Genomic DNA, 9,191 nt, shown 5'->3' with positions numbered 1-9,191 from the left:
CCAAATACAGTAATAAAACACGAGTCGGACCTACAAGGTTTCTGCAGCATACGGACGAAATGCTCAAAGCTTAGAAAGAAATGAGTGTAGGATGAAGGGGGGATAAAAGTGAGGGGAGAAGGGGCCAGATTTTTGCTATCAGCCCTCAGCTAAAAAGTCTTATCCTTCTCTCTTCATGTGGGCTATTTTTACCTTCCCCCTTAATCCCTCGCTCTTTGATGAGGGGGGGATTTTTTTATCTTTTTTTTTTTCTTTTCTTAGAGGTGACAGACGAAGGAAACCCGCTTGTTAAGAAAGTCCAACCTCATTACCATGGACGTTAGTCATAAACAGACACACACTTGGAATCACACAAGCCCATACACACAAACACACATAGAGACAGCATTAGTGCAAATACACACTGCAGTCCATTTTAAGTCCAAGTGCAGGAATACATGCATATTATTGTATTAATGCGTGGATATGTGTCTCTGTATTAGTATCCAAGTGTCATGACTTTATACTTGCATGTGTGTGTGTGTGTGTGTGTGTGTGTGTGTGTGTGTGTGTGTGTGATCAAGGCGAACAGAGCTAGCACTAAGCTTGCTCCTGTCTGTCACAGAGGCTAATCATGGGCTTAATAGAGCAAGTGGGGATATGTTTGATTTTATATATAGCAAGACACAAACACACATTTCACCACACACACACACACACACACACACACACACAAACCCACACAGCCCCTTATTACATTATGGATTACAAGTTCTCTTGCTCCAGATAGAGTGTGGCACAAGGCAAATAATAGACTCACTTCTTTAATCTGTATAGTGCGAATCAGTAATCTGCGGTCTAATTCCTTGGAGTTTAGATGTAATTGGCCGACAATGACAGCGGGGCCGTTAATGCTTTACTTCATTAAAAATGCAGAAAACTTGTGGGATACACACATTTGCTTGCAGAGTTTGACGGTGCAGGCAGAGTCAAAGGGGGAAAAGTGAATGTGTGAGGGCAGCGTAGGAGTGCAATCTAACAGACTTAGAGAACTAAAAGCAATAACATAAAAGGATTTCTGCACACTTAGATCTATGCCAGGGAATCTACACTGTGTGCTCTGATTAAAGTCAACTGAGCTGAGCAGATGACACTCTGATGGACCCCTGCGTGCAGAGCTCCCTGCATGTTATTTGAACTAATCTACTGTTAGTCAATGTGCCTGGTGGAATCTCTTGATTGTATTCTAAAATGAGTTGTGAGGCCAATGAAAATATTCACTAAGCTAAAGTGATGTGCTGGAAGAATCTTGTTAGCCATGCTAATAAAGTGCTGAGGAATGGAGGGGTACTTGTTTACTTTATGTTTGTTGCTGTCACCCTGAGCATCCCGCCGAGCCCTGTTCAAACTCTCAAACTCTGTATGGAAAAATAGGAACGAATAATCAAAACTTTGTATTGAACAACCAAATCCAATTTGACTTACATAGGTCTGAGTCAGATACAGCCCTGTGAAAAAGAGGTTTCAGTTTTATTCTGTACAACTGCCTACACTGGCAGTGGCTCACATGGAACTTGCACTACATGTAGGCAAAGCATTGGCAACCTAAACTGCAAGTCTATTGTCTTCCAACTTACCCCAGGCTCACACTGGATGTGAAAGGTCCCATTATGTCAGCTGCTGGCATGGAATGAATATTCTGTAATAAATAAGAAACAGATCAGTTGTATGGTATAACATATCCTATATATTGTTTTAAATAGATTAGTGTGTTTTCTCACCAGATTCACTGGCTGCTCACAGAAATAACAGACCAGATACCAAGACTGTCACTGCAGTTCACGAGCTGGCTGCAGAGCTCTGTGCTGAGGTGCGTCCAGTGTGAACAGCCATACTGGTCAAAGTGGGCGCCCAACCCAAAAGCACGTGGAAAATCTGTAGCCTATGCTTCACAGCGCTTCCGTATCCAGGGTAATGGGAAGTGTTCATGCACATTTCTGCCAGGTTCAGCGCAACATTAAGTGCCGTCCACACCAAGAATAATAACTATAACATTAACTATACTGATAACAATATAAGCATATACGCAATGATGACTGATAATGTCTCTTCACAATGTCATCTGCCATATCGTATGTGACGCTTGTAAATTCGGATGGATTTTATTGGCTTCCAGTCAAATCACTCTGAAAGTGATCCCAATGGTTTCAGTCATCACTGTCATTGGTGTTAGAGTTGTGGTGACTAAATCTCCTCTCGTGTTTTTCAAGTAAAACAGCTACCAGTGGTAAAACAACAAAATGTAAAACTGAATTAAAGTGAAATGTTATTGAGTTAGACCAGTGATTGACAGCACATTAACAATCCATAGATTATTAGTGTAATATTAGCATAGGAGACTGTGATTGAGATGAAGAGGACGGGCAGAAAAATGTGCAGGACTGAGACTTTATGTTGGCGATATACTGGGAGTAGGATAAAGACAAAAGACGACATAACAGAAGAAAGGGAGAGGTAGTACAGATGATTTTCAGTCACCATAATATGATGTGTGGGTTGAGGATTAAAATGTAATTTTAGGGACACAGTGCCCTCACAGTAGTCAGCTACCTTGGCCTTTTCTGTGTGTGTGTGTGTGTGTGTGTGTGTGTGTGTGTGGGTGGGTGGTGGGGTTTATTAGAATTCAGATGGGATACAAGAAAAAGTATCTCCCTCTTTCTATTTTATTTTATTCTGTCTCTGTCTTTCTCTCTCTCTGCTCCCTGCTCTGCTCCCATTCTCTCTCTCTGCACTTAACTTATAATATAAAACCTTTTCCAAGAAGACTCACAGCGACCCTGATGCTCATTTAAATTTTGATGAATAACTCAAAAGTTTTTCAGTCCTGTCTCTGTTGTTTCTATGAAATATTTCTAAAAATGTCAGTTTTTGCCTTTAAGTTCACGTTCATCCACTTTAAATTATAAGCATCAATTGATTTAAATTATTTTTAAAAAGAGAGACAACTGTATTGCTATATTTTTGTGCTGGTGGAGTCTAGCTGTAAAGAATTAACTAACTATTGAATATGCACTACAACAAGCTGTGCTAGTGTTGAAAAGCCATTTAAACACACATCTGGTGTGATATGGGATGAATGGCAGAGATGAGAAAGAAAGAAAGTTCTTGTCTTCAGACAACTCAAGAAGGCTGTATAACTCTAGAGTTGGTCATGTAAGGGTATTGATACCTGTTCCCTCAACCACAATAACCCAGTGCCAAGTGTTATCAAAATGTCTCAAGTCAAACACTTCCTGTATTCAATTCTTTCTGAGTTGATGGTCTGACCCTGGACCCCCTGCCTGTCCATAAATTTTCTATTGTTGACATCTCTGGTGTTGCTTTTGTAACCCACTTCTGATAGGGTACACAGAGTAGTTAAATAGTTAGGACCAGTGTCTAGATTCGTAGGAGGGATTTAAAGAGAGAATGACAGACAAGTAGCTGGAGCCAGATGATGTATTAAATGTAAAATTATATTAAAGGTGCAATATTTGTTTAAACCAACACTCTAGCTTCACTTAACCGGTTGAGACTCTTAAGTGCATTCAATGCAACAAATCAACAATATTTCACCCTTTTGAACAGGTAAGACAAATCACATAAAATTGCACAGATCACTTTAAATAACAGAAAAATGTCCATTTAATTGAAAAAAAGTTCAATGTTCCTTTGTTCCATTCCTTTAAGTTCAGTTCAGCTAGCATGAGTCAGACAGTCAATTTCAGTCAAGCGCTTTTTATATCAGTCAAGTCAGGTAGTGACCGTTGCAAAACGGCAGCACTGGTTATCCGCTGCGTGCTCCGCCGTCCGTCAACACCCACCGGCTGCGTTTGCTGTGCGGTGTGGTGCAGCTCCGCCAGAAGACGTCTCGGTGCACTGCCATGATTAATATCTCCTCGTCCATGGTGTTCACGGGGTGAAATGACGTCTGAAAACCTCTGACCTGTTGACTTCAGGCCTGCCTCTGCCCATTATGTAGTTTTTAAGGTGTAGTGCGGGGAAATATGATCCGCCGTGAACACTGTGTATTTTATTTTGAAAATTAACCGGATGTTTTATTGTGTTTCTGTGCACGACTTCCTGCCCCGCACAATCTGCTCTGTGCTGAATTGCTGCGTTGTGCTCCGGCGTCCGGCAAAAATAGAAGTCCTGCGTATCTGTTCCGGAGGGCTCCGGAGTGCCGGAGCTGAGACGGAGCCGGAACGCAGCACAGCCGCAGCCGGTGGAAACACACACATTGACTAGAATGGAATCCTATCGGCTCTGCTGCCATGCCAGAGCGGAGACGCAACCAACACGCATCTGGTGGAAATTGGCCGTTAGTCCTACCACAGAGGTGAAAGGGGAAAAGACGGGAAGGGGGGTTTCCTCCTCGGGGCAAGGGTGATGTCCCTCCAGCTCCTCGGATGAGGAGATGCTCAGTTTCACAGTTGGCTCACCATCTCCTTCGTCAAGGAGAATCTGAATCCACATCCAAATCTTGGGGTGTTCTCCAGGGAATCTCAAAAACCTAGCCTGTGCAGAAACAAGGCTATTACACTCTGAGTTATGTCTGAGTTCCTGTCTCTTATGGCCGTAATAAAATCACATCAAAATTCTACAAACACTACTATAACACAATAGTGATCAACTTCATGAATTACTGTTCAGCATTATTCATGAAATCTTTCACTCCTTTTACCATAACTTATCTTTTTATCCATGAATTACGATTATTTAACATTTTACACATTAAATTATGATTATTTGACATTTTATCCATGAAATAGACATGTGTGTATCTTTTTTAAATCATGAGCTGAATAACAGCACATCAGCATTGATGTTACACATCACACAGTAGCTGTTCTTAACCATACTGCATATTATTAGCACTGGTGGTGCATAACAGGACAGCTATGCTGCAAGTGTACCTAGTATCACATAAAAAGAATACAAAAAAATATTTAATCCACCATCAACAGAAAACAATTGACTTATTACTCATATTGTATATTTTTCCAACAGGTTACCAATGCAAAGATTAAGCTGCTTCAATACTCTTCATATCATAGCAGTGTGTAGAAAGTCAAGTTCACAAATTAGCAAGGAAACAAACTTTCTGCAGGACCTCATGACGACACATTGAATTTGGCAGGCAGACCTGCAGTTAGCCACATTAGCTTAGCTCGGCTCAACTCACCAACACGCTGCCAAAAGTTGTTAAAACTCCTGGCGCACAGGTCCGTGGATCCGGTCGGTCACTTCACACTCAGACTTCTGCTTAAATTTATACAAACCACTACTTTTAGTTTTGCTAGTTATCAACTCATTTAGCAATATGTCTGCTTCATCTGCTCATGTCGTCTCCGAGCTTCTAACTGACGGACTGATACGTGAAGAGGGTGGGGCTTGACTCTCCTCTCCAATCAGAAGTCTGCATTGGCTGATTGAACCAATAAGAATCAAGTATAGGTAGGATACCTGTGATTGACACCTCGATTAGCAAACAGAAAATAAAATGTGCTGGAATGAAATAAATAATACATAAAATAACACTGGGAGTAAAATAACTTTACAGCTCAGTTTTCTACTGGGTTACACTTTCCTCCACAGTCAGCTCAACATGGTTCCAGCAAACTCACACTGACACCAAAACAGCTCCACTCTGTCGTTTAACAGTTAATAACTGTTAGGTCACATTAGCCATGTGATGCTAACACTTAGCCCTGTCACTGTGTGTGGTAGGGCGCACTCTCACCAACTGTCCCCAGCACAGAGCTCACACTCCTGCACCAGCAGCAACAACCCATACAGTGTGTGGTGTGGTGAAGTTGAGTGTGGTATATTCGATGGAGTTGGCAATTCAGTGGCTAGGATGCCACCAAAACATTCAAAAGTATGGCTACACCTCTCACCACTCCATTTACATAAAGGGTATTAAACAAAGAACTCTCTGTATTGGTATCACTTTAAGGGTACTGCTTTGGGACTGGCATCATCATTTTTTAAACAATACTTAAAGTTTGACAATATGGCATTATAGCCATGACATTTTGGTTAAATTAAGGATGTTGGCTAATGTGAGGTGTCCATTTTTGTTTTTTAAGGACCACAGTATTGTTAAAGAACTAAGCTGAATTTATTACAGCTTTCAGAAAAAAATGATAAGAGTCAGAATCGAGTAATCACGAAAAATGTGATATAACAAACCTAGCATTAGAAGTTATTGACACTGATTCACAGTAAGATGAGATGGATAACACTCTCAAGTCTACTGTATACAGTAAGTGTGAAACTACAACCAGCAGCCATTAACTTAGCTCAGCATAAATACTGAAAACAATAAGATACAGCTAGCCTGGCACTGTCAAAGGTAACTAAATCTCTCTGCCAGCACCGCTAAAGCTTGTTAATTAACACATTATTTCCGGTTTATTTAATTCATGAAAAATTAAAAAAATAAAAAGGTAAATTTGCTGTCATGGGCCTATCTATCTGACGGGAGCAGGTGACAGGCAACCAAGAAAGTGAAAAAAAAAAGTTAAACTTTTGTCTATCCAGGAAGAGTTCAAATTGTTTCCAAAGTTGTCTGTCACTGCTGTTTGCTTAAACTAAACTTATGATATCAGTTAAGTAAACTATAGCTACAGTTACTTTGTTAAAGTTCTATCACAGGATTTGGGGATTAAATCCAGGTTGTCAGAGCGTTTGTTCATGTACCAGTGTGCTGTTTCTGTATCAAACTGTCAAGTCTCAGAATCTTTTCAAAATGTTTTTCTTTTCCTTTGTGCATTTTGTATCTAGACATCAGACACAGGCTAATGCTCATTTCACTCGTTTGGGCAGCAGCTTAATATTATGAAAGACGCACTGTATGATGTACCACTTTCTACACATAAACTGAGCTGCATTAAGTGGTAAAGAGAAGAAAGAGACATCAAAGAGATTGAATCTTTTCAGTTCATCATGACTATTTGCTGTCAGTGGTTTCACATAATAAAATGTATAGGCCTGTTATTAATATCATTATCTCTAAAAGCATGATTTAGTACATTTTGTTCCAAATCATATAGTAATGTGTAAACAGCACACAATGACACATCCTGTAAAATAAATTCAGCCTGTTCATTTGTTGGTTGCTTTTCTAATGTAAGATGAAGGAGAAAACATGTTTTCTTGTGAAACATTATGAGCTTAGTGCTTTTTACGCAGACCAGATTAAACTGAACTGTGTTGACATCCATTTCTGGCTAAACGTAGGAGTGGCCATTATGCTTGTACACAACATTTCATGTAAGTGAAGTGTGAAGCACTGCTTATTCTAAGAGCTTTAAAAATCTAATGAAAATCCTTGTGTGATTTTTATTCCTTAATCCACACAGAGATTTATACATCTGGCTCCAGGCTCTTAGGTACAGAATGGAGGAATATGACGTCCAAACTTTTGTCATCTAACAGGAAAGTTGGCAGGCCACTCAGCTGTAGTATTTTTTATTTATTCAGGCAGGGAGGCTGAGAGAAGGAACGACAGATGTAAGAAAGTGTGCTGGGAGTTGATCCTTGGCCATCAGGGGTACAAGAGGCTCAAAAGGAAGGAACTTACACAGACTTTTGACTATATTCACACTGCAGCTCACACTGTCCCCATTTAGAATTTTTCCAGCTGCAGTCTGTGACTCAATTCAGATCTGAACTACCAGACCAACATGATTGGGGCGTCACTGCAAAGAGTCTTCATAGAACAGTTTGCATGATATCCTATAAATTAGCCCCCTGTGAATGATGTTACATGCTTAACATAAAGTTTCACAATTAACGTGGTGAGAAAGTGTTGCCGATACAGCAACAAAGAGAGAAGACATTCTGTGAAATTGGCTTCTGCTTTTCTGGTGGGAGGTGATGATATGAAAGCTTACCTTGTCATAAAAAAACAAGGAGAGAAGACAATCAGACACTTGAAATAATGGATGGCTCTTTACCTGAAAGCTATCTATGATATAGATCTGCAGGTTGACAATATATTCCATTAGCAGAGGATGGTTTCGATCCATCGACCTCTGGGTTATGGGCCCAGCACGCTTCCGCTGCGCCACTCTGCTCTCTGTTGATGATTGTGTAGCAGCCATAGGATATGCAACGTGTTTGTCAATGCTGTTAGTGCAATGGTTCACTACAATGCTTCTTCAAAACAAGACAACCATTATTTCTGCTTTTTTTTTTTAACATCAATGGACCAGCTTTCATTTATGAAATAGAGTAATGCACAACAGTGAGGAGCCACACTGGGATGACAAAGGGCAGCACACCTCTAAAGGCTCATTTATGCTCAATGTTAAATACGGATCCGGATACGGACGGAGCCTTCTGTCCGTGCTCCGCGTTCATTTCGTCCGTATTTCTGCACGTTTCCATAAAGCTTACGGATACCCGATACATAGCTCTAGTGAGACACGAAGAAAAAATAAAAATTCAATTTCTTTCATTGGCAGTACTAGAAAAAAGAATTCTCCGTCCTCCAGTCGCGATGTATTTAACAGTCTCACTGACCACCACCTCCTACAACGCTGCCCCTGTTTTTGTCTTGTATGCCAGAGGTACATTATCAGTATCTCCTCCACAGTCACCATGTTTGTTTTTGAGTTTGTTGTTGTCATAAACTTTTGACTCTGGGCTGCTTCCTGGTGGATATATTGGTTAACATCCATGCCAACGTAAAGGGCGCATGGAAGTATGTGGGCAGTGACGGTAACATCGTTTGAAACGGATGTATACATTGTCGTACGTAAAGGGAGCATAAATGAGCCCTAACACCTTCACGACAGGTTTCTCAATTTCCAGCCACAATTCCAAGACCTGTGACATTCCAAGAACCTATAGATAATGATGGCAGTGGTGGGATTTGAACCCACGCCTCCATAGAGACTGGAGCCTAAATCCAGCACCTTAGACCACTCGGCCACACTACCCCACAGTGTCCCAATTGAGTGCCATTGACCATAAAGTGACATTAGCAGTACACGTAAGTCATGAAAACTCAAAAACTGACATTTGGCCACAAGTGATTCTCAGTTGATGATCATGGAAACAAGTCTGGATTTTAGGTGTAACAGTTTGTTGTATCGGTTCTTAACATACCGAAATGCTGAAAACCCCTATCCCATTACCTTTGCACTTACTGAGCTACAGTG

The 9,191-nt window shown here is 40.7% G+C and overlaps 1 non-coding gene across 1 annotated transcript; it reads right to left on the bottom strand.

The window, feature by feature from the left end:
* Positions 1–8,887: 8,887 nt before the first annotated feature.
* trnal-uag (transfer RNA leucine (anticodon UAG)) lies at positions 8,888–8,969 on the bottom strand. Its single transcript has one exon. It is a non-coding gene; the product is annotated as a tRNA-Leu (tRNA).
* Positions 8,970–9,191: the final 222 nt, after the last annotated feature.

This window comes from Epinephelus lanceolatus, chromosome 7 (assembly GCF_041903045.1).
Source record: "Epinephelus lanceolatus isolate andai-2023 chromosome 7, ASM4190304v1, whole genome shotgun sequence".
Classification (NCBI taxonomy): Eukaryota; Metazoa; Chordata; class Actinopteri; order Perciformes; family Serranidae; genus Epinephelus; species Epinephelus lanceolatus.
Note: the sequence above shows the minus strand (reverse complement) of the source record. Positions and strands in the feature narration are given on the sequence as shown.